Genomic DNA, 13,954 nt, shown 5'->3' on the forward strand with positions numbered 1-13,954 from the left:
GATTGGGAAGATATATAATCTCAGTAGTAGTAGTAGTATTTAATATTAATTGACAGTTACAATGTTACGTTGTAATGTGTCATAAGAAATGTTGGGTAGTTTAAAAGTATATTGAAAAATACATTGTAATTAATATACGAGTCAAAATTAATATGAAAATACGGCATTATAAAGTTACATAAAAATGTTCAAACATAACTTATAAATTTCACATAAAGATGGATGAATAATTTATCTATAAGATTTTGTCAAAGTGCAATTTTCTCGTAAAATCGACCGAAATCCCATACAACAATATGTTGAAATAAACTTGCTTTAAATTTTCTAAAGAACAATCAAAATTTATGTGTTTTATAAATCTTTGATGCACCAGAATAAACTATTTGATTGGTAAAAATGTAAGTATTAAGTATTTTATAGTCACGACATGTGTCGCTGAATAAATAATATCGCGCATTTAAAATCCAGTGTATAAATTGAAAACGGTAAAAGAACTTTAAGTACAGCACAGTGGGGTCGTGTACCGACTTCTTATGACAATAAAACGAATGTTTCAATATATTTCAACGCGAATGACATAATCGATAAATAAATGTAACTTGTATCACAGGAGGGACATAAATAATTATTCCTTAAATGGAACACTTCGTATTGAAATAATAAAACCCGAAGCATTCGAATAATCCTCGCCCAAAACTCATGGGAACTGGCAGGAGGGGTTGAGAAGTAACGACGAGCGACCTGCTGAGTGTCAACGTTATCCCGAAAACCGATACTCCACATCCTACTATCTTCCCCTCCATTCGCAAAAAAGGAATTAGCAAAGTGTTCACTGGATCGCGACAAAGATGAAGCCGACGAAGGCGGAGGCGAGCCAACGCTCTCGAGGAGCCTGTGTGCACACGCATTTGCGTAGGGTCAACGGCCACGTACGACCCTCAACCTATCCACGGCTCTCCTCGATCCAGCCACCAGGGCTGGGCCGCCGTGCGCCTCCAATCGTGTATGCGTGTGCGCTACCCCTCCCCCGACTCCCCCTCGACGCTCCGCTTCCCCACCCTCCTTCCATTGCACGGCGAACAGGCGCGATGCCCCGTGCGGCCCCTTCGAATTCACGCTTGGCGATTATTCTCCCATGGGGCCGCTTCCTTATCGGCGACCAACCATCGCCACGCTTATTATCTCCCTGCTGCGGCAATAATATAGCTTTCCAATTCCCGTATTGGTGCAAGGTGCACAAGGAGCTTCCAGGTTTAGCAATGCGCAAATTCAATGATACGCGCTCTGCGTGGTTGTTGCCCGTTTGTGTATCGCGCACTATTGCGCTTTCCTAGATTATTTGTGCAGCAAGTTTTAGACCTTCGTTATTATGAGAGAATCGTGACCATCGGGACGGCTAACCGGCGGTACGGTGCTGTGTGGGGGACAGGGGCGGGACGCACGGCGTCTGTAGGAAAGCGAGGAAAGGTGACGCCACCTGGTGAGGAGTCCTGATGAGAAAAGCCGAGGGGAGGAACAGAGAGCACAGTCGATTTTCGCTGGGCGACGTTCCAGACTCCGTGCAAATCATTAACCTTGGACGAGATGTTGGCCGCTCGAGGTGATGATACTGGATATAACGGCTATTAGTGCGTTCGTAGGATTATTAGCAGCCTCGTTGGTTTGAAAAGGAAATTTTAATATCAATATTTCTAATAAGCTTCAAATATAATGAGAATAGACAAGGGCAGACCTTTTGTTGGCATGGCCTAGCCTATTACTTTACTATTACCTATTATCATTATATTATTTATTATATATATATTATATATATTAATATAATATATAATATAATATAATATAATAATATACATAATAATATATATATATATATATATATATATTATATATTATATATATTATTATATTATTACCTATTATTATTATACATACTATTACCTACCCTCTTTTACTCAATTGTTTTACTTGTTATCGAACAATATTCTTCTTATACAGGATTCGTAATTTTATTGAGACAAACGAGTTCTTTGGGTCGTAAAAATATTTACAAAGTAAAAAATTGGTTAATTTTCGTTTATTTAATTGACATTTCAAAAATGACAGATTAAACTATAAACGTATAATCTTAAAATATTTAGAATTATATAGGTGGTGATAATACAAAGTTTTTTTAGTATAAAACATTCATAAATGAAATTAAAACTTGTAAAAAAAAGGATTTTATTTATATATATAAATGGTATCTTGTCGAAAATATTATTTAATATTAAAGTGAATAATATAAACATTACCAGTGCTGCAAATTTATGATAAAACACATTTCTGAATTAAGTTCTATATTAAATATTCGATCATTTTAATTGCTTTGTTCGAATATTATATTTATTTGAATATTTATTCAGATCTATAATTGCATCTCATTTTTCTTGAAAATAATTGATTAAATAAAGAATTTTTTGACATACATTATATTTAGACTGTTGTTTGCGACACATAGTCATCAAAATAATCATCTTAATAACGTACTTATTTCTGTCCTTCATCTATATTCAAGCATCAAAACATAACATTAATAATAATTCACATCCTACAATACATACTATTTAATGTAAAATTAAAATTTTTAAAAAGTCGTTAGTAAGCAAAGAATTGTGCAGAATACTTTATTGGACTTGTTACTTGAATAAAATGTGTGTGTACATCTTTATATATATATATATATATATATATATATATAAATTCAATCTGTCAATAAAAGATGTCCCTTGTTCTAATTCACAGTTGAATATAATATAATATTATATTTTTATTTTGTTCCTTTGTGAACTTTACATTTTACAAGTTCCTTTTCGGCGCTATTTTACAGACTTCAAATTGTGTACAATATTAGTGAAATTTCTCAAGCGCATTTATTATGTCACCTTTGGTTGAATTTATGAATTTATTATGTGAGTGAGGTAAGCTAGACTTCCCATCATTCACAAAGAAACACGAAAGTTTAACATTTTTCATGATATAAAAACATAATATTATTGACAATAATATTATTAGTAACTTATTCTCTAACTTTTTAATAACATAACAAATTTATATTAATAAAATATAATAAAAATTTATTTATAACTTAAATTAAAATTAAAATAAAATTTAAAATTAAACTATAACAGTTAAAAGCTTAAATGACTTTTTACTTTTTATATTTTATATTACTGTAGGCACAGAACATTATAACGTCACTTGTTATTGTTTTCACTATATTGTTTTATATTTCTCCAATTTATCGTTACAACTAGTTTAGTCAAATCTTCTAATATATATATATATATATCAGATGTTGAGATGTCGGGAGAATATAATTGAATCCAATTGATTTTCATCTTATCATGAAAATATTCATACAATATTTTATACGAATAAAAAATTAAAAATTAACAAGCGATCTTGAACCAACATAATTATTCAGTTGTTGTAACATATTACAATTTGTAACTTTATTTTTTACTATCAACTATTAACAATTATTTCATGAATGTAAATTATATTATTTCATACTATTATCAGTGGACTGCAGTATTATTGATTCGCAAATGTTCTTCTTTGAAGGCGCGATTCATGATTTATTGAAGCTACTCAAAATTATTGTCACATGTAGTTTTCTTTAATATAACTAGAGTTGAAGTTTTGCCATACGATAAGGCAGATCGCCTCGACGAATCACTTATCATTTAAATGCAAAATAGCATAATGGTGGAAAGGCAATTTGCACTAATCAATAATTAAAATCAATGGATCGCTATTCCACTTTATAGATTAATCATAAATTCTTTCATCCAAGCCAGAAATAAACTAATATTTTCAGTGCTACATCATTTAAACAAATATTTGTTTATTATTCGACAGTCTGAACACTTATTCTTTCCTGCAACAACTTTAGTTTTTTTAACTTTTTATACTTCAAAAAATATTATAAATATTTATTAAATATTTTACAACATAAATAGTACAATTATATTATAAATGGAAAATTTGAATATACCTTAAATTTAAACTGGTTGATGTTGTCAAAACTTGTAGTTTCTGTAAAACATTTTCATTTATTAAAATAATAGAAATTCTTTGGATATGTTTAAACTGAATTTAATGCCGTCGTATTATCATTCAGGGAATTCACTTTTTTTTTTTTTATTAAAAATAATTCCCTTTTTATTCCGCTTTTTCCCAATTTTATTCCCTGATAAAGTTTCAATCTCCTATAGAAAGTAAATTATCTATTGATGTATCTATTGCACTGTTAAAATTTTGCTCTTTTCTTAGGTCAATGTACTGACGTAGTGAACATTAAAAAATATTTAATGTTTATTTGAAAACATTCATATCAAAATTAATAAATCAATAGCATATAAAATATTTTAAAATGGTAGATTTTGTTCAATTATATGTAAATATTTATAGTTACAAAAACTGGTAGTGATTTAGTAAATTAGTTTTAGTAATATGAATAGATGAATTTTTTATGATTTTAATTATATCAATAAGTCACTTATTAATTCACAAAATTTGTAAAAATATTTTTCTATTAATAAACATGTACTTATTTACAAAATATATTATAAATATATTAGCACTATGTATAAGCAATTGTAAAAGCAGTTTGTATATATTGTTATATTCTTTATTTAAATATTTTACTTTTATTTTAATGGAATAAAATATTACAGTGTCTCTTTATAAACTTTTAAAAGTTCTTCAAGAACATTAAGTTATAAAACCTAATGTACTAATCAATACAATATTATTATTATTATTATTTAATAATTTAAATAATTAATATAGAATTTTTCACTTAGTTATTTTCAACCCATTATGTATAAAGATAAGTGATATGGCATTTATGCTAAAAAATAAATGGCAATATGTACAAAGAGGAATAATTCTATATTATAAAAAAAAAATATATATTATAAAAAGTCAATTGCGATTTCCCATATATATTATGTTTTGCATATTAATAAGTTTTGACCATGAATTTACTTCAGGTAAAATATTCTAGGCATTAAAGGCATAATCTTTAAAAGAAGACTTCACATCATGAATTATTAATAAGTAAGAATAAAAATTAAAAAGATCCCACGAAGATTCATTTTTTGATGTAGCAATCGCTCCTTAAAGTATGTAAATGTCGAAAGATTTCAAGTAAAACATATCATTTTTATTTTGATACAATAATATTTTGTGAATTTGAAGTGATGAGAGATCAATTATTCTCTTAAAATTCTCTTAATCAATTATTGTTCTTTTATAGACAACAATAGAAATCAATATAGTTTATACATAAGAAAGGCAATGATCAGTGATTGGAGAGCTTAAACATACTAGAATTGGACTTTTTATTATTTTATTATTATTAGAATTAATTATTAATTAAATTAATTAATTAATTAAATTAATTAATTAAATTAATTAAATTAATTAAATAAATAAATAAATAAATTAATTAATTAAATCAAATAATTAATTATTATTATTAATTAATTAATAATTATTAGAATTAATATAAAGGACTAATGATATAATGAATATTAATTTATAAGTAAGCTAAACAAAAGAAAAGAGATTTTCAATGATTAATAAATATTATTATCTAATACATTCTTCGTACATAAAATAAAAAAATTTTAAATAAAAATAAGAAAAACACGAACTCAATACTTTCTGTACTATTGTAAATAAAAAATAGTATTTCAGAACAAAATATTAATAATAAATTTACATATTCCAAAAATACGATTCCATATATGGTTTTTATTATAAACATTATAAATTGTAAATAACGTAATAATATAATGGATTTATTTCATTTCAAATAATTTTTAGATATTTTTATATCGCTGTTTTAAAAAAACTAATGTTTTCACCAAGTAAAATCCGATAAATGGATTTAATTAAGAGCTTTACACAGGACTGGACTGACAGGAATAATTATAATTTTGTATGTCCTGTAATGTATTTAAAAAAAGACTAGATTATTAAATTATTTATTCATAAAAAACTAATAAGTAGATTTAATGAAAGGATTCAATTAATAAAATTAAATATTAGCAAATATTAAAAAATCATAAAAGTTTTATACTAATTTGAAATACTTGAAAAATACGAAAATATGTGAAATGATAGTAAAGCATTAAGAATATAGTATAATATTTAGAAATAGATGATAAAAGAAAATATTCAAATTCTGACACTTTATCTAAACTAAAAAAATAATAAGATTACATGTGACGAAATCAAAATTCAGCATAATCAATAATACATTATTGTAATAAACAAATACTTTTTTATCGGCAAGAATGAATAAATAATAATTTGCTAATATTAGAAATCTAAAAGTAATCATAGAAAATATGAAAATAAAAAATATATATGTATTACATATCTAATAATTTTAATGCAGAAATATTCGGTCATTACTTTTTTAATTAGATTAAAGGAACGGATAAGCGTACGTGTTTAATTAAATTAAATTATTATTTATGGAAAAAAAATCTGATTTTATTAAATTTTATAATGATATTAATTTAAATATAAATCAAATACATAATATTATTATCTTATAATAAGTACTTTCAAGGAATATAAATATAGTATTTAATTTTAAAAAAGTTTTATTTATAGTTATAAATAAAAACGATGAGAAATTCATTTTTAAGAACTATCTAGGATCCAGAATAGATTAAAAGATCATATTTTATAACCTACTCCAATTAATGTGATTTCTAATTCATGATTTGAATCATTTAAGATTATATCACAACTTCTTGTAATGATAGAATAACAATTCAAACAGATATCGATGGTCTAGATTCATTACAATTCTACTAATTCAATTTTTACTAATAAAATTAAAGGAAAAAAGCTTGGAAGTATTTCATAATAACTAAAATATGTTATTACTAATAAAATTACATTTAATCAAAAGCGTTTGAGATGAGGAACTTATAATCAAATGTTTAGTGCATTGACATTTGAATAGCTGATGATGACACGGAAACTGAGAACTGAGAATAAATTAAAAAAATTTTTTCTAGTTTATGAAAAATTAAATACTTATATTTGTTGTATAAAATGTTGTTATTATAATTAAATTTATTTGTTATGAAATATACTATTGTAGTTTAATACATATTATAAATGTGGGCCAAGATATGATGAATCGGAATATATTTAGAGTAAAATATTAATGTTCTTAATCTACAGAATTAATCGAAGTAAATCGTAGATATGTTTTGAATAATGTTCTATATTAATAATTATTCTATATGAAAAATTTTTTTTAAATATATTATAAATGAAATAATATTTTTAAAACGTTATTATATACAACAACCATTATTAATTTGTATGAACAATTATTAATAAATTTTTATTTTTCGTACATAGTTTCCTAATTTGTGAATACAAATATTAAGTTTTTCATTTGAAAAAAATTTTCTGTTTTAGATTTACGATGATTTATGTTCAATTAGAAACTATATATTAAATTCTCAATAAATCATGTAAGTGACGATTATAAAACATTTTTATATATTGAATATATCAAAATTTTTCACATTTTCTAAATAATGAAAATCCCTTGATGAGTATTATATTATCAATTAACCTGTAATGTTTATAGTTTGACTGAAAAGCTTATAGAAGTAGTGTCTATTAATAACTAAGGCTAGAATATTATTAAGATCAAAAGTTATTTGATATTATTTTTATTCTATGATATAAAAAATTAGTAAATGTCAAATATATTTTATATAAGATTTTATTTAAACAATATCAGACTTAATTTTTTCATTGTGAATTTTAATATATGACATATATAAACAATAACGAGAATAAATTTTTTAATTTATCAAAATATCGAATCTTAAGTCGATCTAAACAGCGTTACAAAATCTATGAAATTTGATTTTATTCATTATATTTCTTTTCAATTGTAACAAATATAGAAAAATAAAAAATTACTAACATGAGAAAATTTAAAAACTCACCTATTATAAATTGATTAAAATTTTATCTAAAGGTCTTTTCCTTAATTGAATTCAGAATAATATAATTGAAATATCATTCAAACTTATTTATCTTGGAATATTATTAAATTAATATTCATCATTGGCTAAAAATGAAAACATTGCATTGATAATTCTAATGAAAATCATTTAATAATAAAATATAAGTAAAATAACACCAACGTATTAAATATAGTATATAAGTCAGATGAAATTATGTAATAAAATTTAAATTAAAGATATTGATTTTCTATTTAAGTTCTATCTAAGTGGTCCTTAAGAAACAAAAATCCAATAACAAATAGATAGGTCATTCCATTACAACTTTGTCTTCTTCATAATTCAGAAATATTTGTAAATTCAGTTATGTTTACTAAATTTCCTAACAAATAAAAATTTTAGCGCTTATACATGTTGCAAGATATAAGTGATTTCGCCAAACTCTCCGAAGATAAATGCGATTCATCGCTTGTTTGCGTGGCGCTCACTAGGAAGAGGACCTTGACCGAGGATAACGGTACAGTTCACGTTTAATACATGCATATACACATATGCGCGCGCAAGCTCACTCGGCTTTATTGCAATATTATAGTGAGAGAGTCAATTTATGCGAGTGTGGCCTTTCCAAAGAAAACGTCATCGCCGTTGAGAAACTATAGTCCGGATCTGATTAATCTCTTTCTTTTGCGTAGTCAGAGCTGTTAATCTCAGAGCTAACTATTTGTCGACGTTTCAAAGATTGCTTAGGGGCGTTTTATAATTCCGGAGAGTTTGCAAGTTTTTTACACACGAGGTAAGATACACGTGAGAAAATATTCCGCGCTTACAGGTATATAATGATAATGCTGATGCTGATGATAATGGTGATTATAATGATGATGATGTCGATTATGATCACGACGACGACGACGATGATGACGATGATGACAGTGATGATGATAGTAATAATTATAGTGGTAAAAGTAATAATAATGAAAAGATGGTAGTTATGGCGAATAAAAATAATACTCTAGAATATTTACAGGATTCACGAGCTTGTAATTTTTTAAAATATTATATATATATATATATATATATATATATATTTCTTCAACAAAGCAATTGGTAATCGAAAAGACTTTATCACCAATTAAATAGATTTATTGCTTAAATCGGTTAGATTAATTTAAGACTATTATATATATTTATGCAAATCCGTATGAAAAGACAGTGGTGACTTCATGCTCTGAGTTATTTGAAATTTCTAGTTTTTTTTTTATATAATAATGATCAATTTTACAATAATGATCATTTTTACAATAATGATAAATATTACAATAATGATACATTTTACTGAATCTTACTAGGCCATCATTTTTTTAATACTCAAGGAAAGAGATCAGAACATTAAGCATCAATTATTGTAAATCCTATACAATATTTGCATTTAAGCTAGTACTCCTAGTTCAATGCTTGTTTATATAATGTAATGAAGCTATAGTTAGAAGTAATTAAAAGAGCTGATAATTATATTCTTACTACTTTTCTCATTATCTTTTGATAGAATTACACTTCTCGTTTCTAAAGGAATTACATCACTGCGAATTAAATTATGAGGCCAACAAAAAAGTATGTAAATCTAAGGTCAACGAAGGTGTTCTCGTAATTTCTTATAATGATATCATAGTTAAGGAAACGAAAAATACTAATAATGTTTTTAGGTAAGGTAATTATCGAAGTTGGCTGTCGAAAGTTGGCACAATGCATCACGGTAAGCCTCATCACGAAACCCATTACATTCGAATATTATTTACAAAATAATTCTTGAAGAATTTTAAAGCGTAATTTCACGTTTCATAGGTGTCAAAACCTCACACTAGCATCGCTTCATAAGCAGCCAAGCAAAACAGCAGCCTGTTGCTTCGTATCCTCGAACTCCTTCCACCCCGGCGTAATACGGTAGCACGCCAACTTTCCGTTTTGCATTTAATGCTAATGCGCGTTTAAGTGGTTTAGGTTCGTTTCGCGTTCAGCGAGCTGTCCGCGAGTCGTTAATCGGTGATTGTCATGCATCACGTTAAAACGTCATTATTAAGCTCGAGTAGAGGTATGTAGGAAAATTCGAAGGACTCCAAAAGGGAAGCATCCATCAACCAGTGAATATGCACGTGAATACAACATATGTGCATTCCAATTTCTGATACAGGTTGAAATATCTTGCGTGTATCTTGGTTGGAGATCAGGCAAGAAAAGGTGTGAACATTGAGTTCACTGTGCTTCTGACGACCTTGCCTGTATCGTTTCGATTTGATTTTACGTCTGCCGCTTTCGTTTTAATGAAGGCGCATTTCCATAAAGCCAGGAGAAAAATCAAGATGCACGAGGGTCAGCGGAATAAGGAGCAAGTACAATTTCAGGTGCACTTGGCATAGACTTTATTGCAAGGGGCTTTCTTGGAAAGGTGCGGCCGCGATACGCCAGAGCTCTTTAAAAAGTCATGAAGGTAAATTAACTCACCCTAACGTGTCTCGGAATTTTATTATACATGCTCATAAATGCCAGATAGCAAACACGTTTAAAAATTAACAATTAATATAGGGATGTAACGAGGGCGTTAAATTTAAAGTTGTTCGCGTTGCCTTTTCTAAATATAGAATTAGGAATTTACTTTAAGAATAAATTACCCAACTGCAGCATCGATTAAATTAATTACTGCAATCTTAAAATAACTTACTTGATGCATTAAAATATCTTACCAATTCAAGTATTTCATAAAATATTTCATTTTTATTTTAAAATTTAAATTTCACAGAAAGTTACTTCGTACACGTCATCATTCTGACCAAGGATAAGTAATTTTTTCTCCAAAAAGTTACAAGTCAATTTTGGATTTAGTAGCAAAACTTTCTGAATTTTATGAATAAAACGCCAGACGCTCATAAGTCTTTTTTTTTATTTTTTTTTCAACAAATTCTGATATATATTTTTCTAGAAAATGTATTATTTTCTAACCATATGCGAACACTTTGTGTTTGTTGAATATAACATATGATTGTGTATGTACATAAATTTAATATTTTTTAACACATAATATAAAACATACCATTCAAATTTACGACGTTATAGAATTATAACATTTATAATATTTACTACGATATTTTATATTAAAATGAATTGCAAAATACTTTCTAATTCTATCTAATCACAAAATTTCTAATAACAAAATTTATTATCATAAGCACGTTAAATAAAAAGCTATGAATAGTCTAAATTACAATATTTATTAAGAAAAATATGAAAACATAATACTGCCAAAATCTATTAAAATCAAATTTAAATTTAACATAAAAAATTATTATAATTTTCGCCCTCGCCTTCAACATTGTAATTTTTATATGAAAAACGTGCAATTTTAATATTTTAACTAAATTCACGATAATTTGAAAGAAAATTTTTTAATAAATTATTTTTCGATTCTTCAGCAATTACTGACGTAGTTCTCAAATAACGGTTGTATAATTTAACTCAACTACATTAACTATTTTCATTAATTCATATTATACCAGTTCACTACAAGATATTGAAAATATACAATATATACTATACTAATGTCGGATAATAAGCATTATACTAATAGAGCTTTTAATTAATATTACATAGGGTGGAGCGAAGAGAAACGATCTTTAAAATACTAATCAAAATTAATTGCGGAAATTGTAGCTTCGTCAACATTATAAAAGTCCATACGTGATGTATACAATTAAATATGTCATTTTAATAAAAATTATTGAATTACCTGTCAATTTTCTACGCGTCGCTGTTAGCAGTAACTCAATTGTATGTTAGATTTTCTATAAAATATTTATAAATGTGTATATATACATATATACATATATACATATATATATATATATATATATATATATATATATATATATATATATATATATTAAAGATAAGACAAAAATATTAAGGAATTTTTGTACTTAATTAACATCGTCTATTAATTGCAAAGCACAGAAATGGTGAAGGATGTATATATGAACAGAATTAATGGAAAAGCTGTTTAAGGTTGGTGACATGTCTTTAGTTCCAACCAAAGTGAAAAGCGTAAGAAATAATTTACAACTTTTATGCCATAAACTCAATAAATGTTTGTATAAATGCAATAGCTTGAGTTTTAAATTGCATTTTAAAAAGTCAACCTTCCATAGCCAATGAACAAGCAACTTGTGGTAAAAATAACTTACGCTGATATAATCACACCTGTAATTGCATTATTTAATGTGATTCAATTATTAAGTAGAGCTGACATAAGAGAAACAGTATAAACAAAGTAGTTGTGATGAGCGTTAATAATTTCGTACTTGTTTAGTCATTGATGTTGGCGTGCCTGGCCGCGGAGATATGGAAGGCGCGTGGAAATGTTTACCTTAGATGTGTTTTTATATTCAAATAAAATAGTAAATTTATGTATTTCAATAGTAGTAGTAGGATAATAAAATTGTATAATTACTAATATACATATATATAAAGATATATATATATATATATATATATATATATATATATTGTCAATTACGAGATACAGTCAATAAGGAAATAGGTCTTAGAAACAGTATTAATTATTTTTGTTTATTGTACAAAATTTATGAATACTATTTGTTTGCGAAACAGCAGAAAATCTTAATTTATTGAAATCGTATAATAATTACATTAAAATAAAATGATATAATACGATGTATCATGCTTATCATTTTGTTTAAATTTACAATACGTTTTTTATTCTATAGAAGAAAATTGAGAGTGAGTTTTCTTAAATATTATGAGCAAACATATTACAAAGAGGTAAAAGACTTTGCAATAAAATGTAATTAAAAGCATTATATACCGTTTTAACAAGAATAATATTTCATAATAATAATTTATAGTGTTCGTGATAAAAGTCAATCTGTTAAAAATATAAAAGACGGTTAGTTAATAAATAGAAAATTAAATATTTACAAGGTAGAAAAATGATGTAATTTCAGTGTACGACATTAGATTAAGTCACATAGTAACTACATTACATTTATTAAAATAAACTGAGTGCGTAGTATGAAGAATGAAAAATACTACGCGAGTGTTTTCAATAGGAAAACCGGAAGGAAAAGTAAGTGACTTATATAGAAATTATAGTAACAATCAAAAGTCAAAATGAAATTAGTTTTATAAAAGTTTCATGAAATAACTTAAGTAGATTTAATCGAATTAAATACCAATATTCATATTTTAACCAAATATCTGGCTGCGTAACGGTTTTTTATTTGCAAATGTATTCAAATACCGTTCTTATAGTATTAAAACTTGGTTTATACATTAACAAATAACTATATACACATTACCGCAGGGAATACATAAAATATATTTAGACGAAACTGAAGAATTCGAGGAAGAATGACCGTCATGTCATACAGTAAGGAACTAAGAATGGTTTAGAACAGTAATAATGACCATGTGGCTATTTTACCACGCGTCTTGAAAAATCCTAGTTTTACGGTATTTCGAACTTTTTCCTTTCTACGCGAGTGCACTCCATCACCGGTATTTATTTATTCTTCAAACACAAAGTTTAGAGAATATAAAAATCAGACATATTTTTTTATTATTCACACCTATACGATTTATTTTTTAACTTTCCTAAATTTCGTCACTCATACATGCGTTTGATTATTTATTAAATTAAATTTATAGAAATAATTTCTTTTCTAATAATTATAAAGCATCATTAGTCATATCATGTATACTTTGTATAATATTAAATATATTATATTATAAAAACGCAATCATCCACCAACTACATTATTCGAAATAAGTTAAATTTTAGTTTTAATTTATATTTAATTTATTTTTAATAATGTAAAAATGCAATATGTACT

General features: G+C 26.2%; 1 protein-coding gene across 1 annotated transcript in view; it reads right to left on the reverse strand.

The window, feature by feature from the left end:
• Nucleotides 1-13,954, reverse strand: part of S6KL (ribosomal protein S6 kinase like) — an 80,284-nt gene that overhangs the window by 1,428 nt on the left and 64,902 nt on the right. The window lies entirely within an intron of this gene.

This window comes from Ceratosolen solmsi, unplaced genomic scaffold (assembly GCF_000503995.2).
Source record: "Ceratosolen solmsi marchali unplaced genomic scaffold, CerSol_1.0 scaffold148, whole genome shotgun sequence".
In the NCBI taxonomy this organism is placed as follows: Eukaryota; Metazoa; Arthropoda; class Insecta; order Hymenoptera; family Agaonidae; genus Ceratosolen; species Ceratosolen solmsi.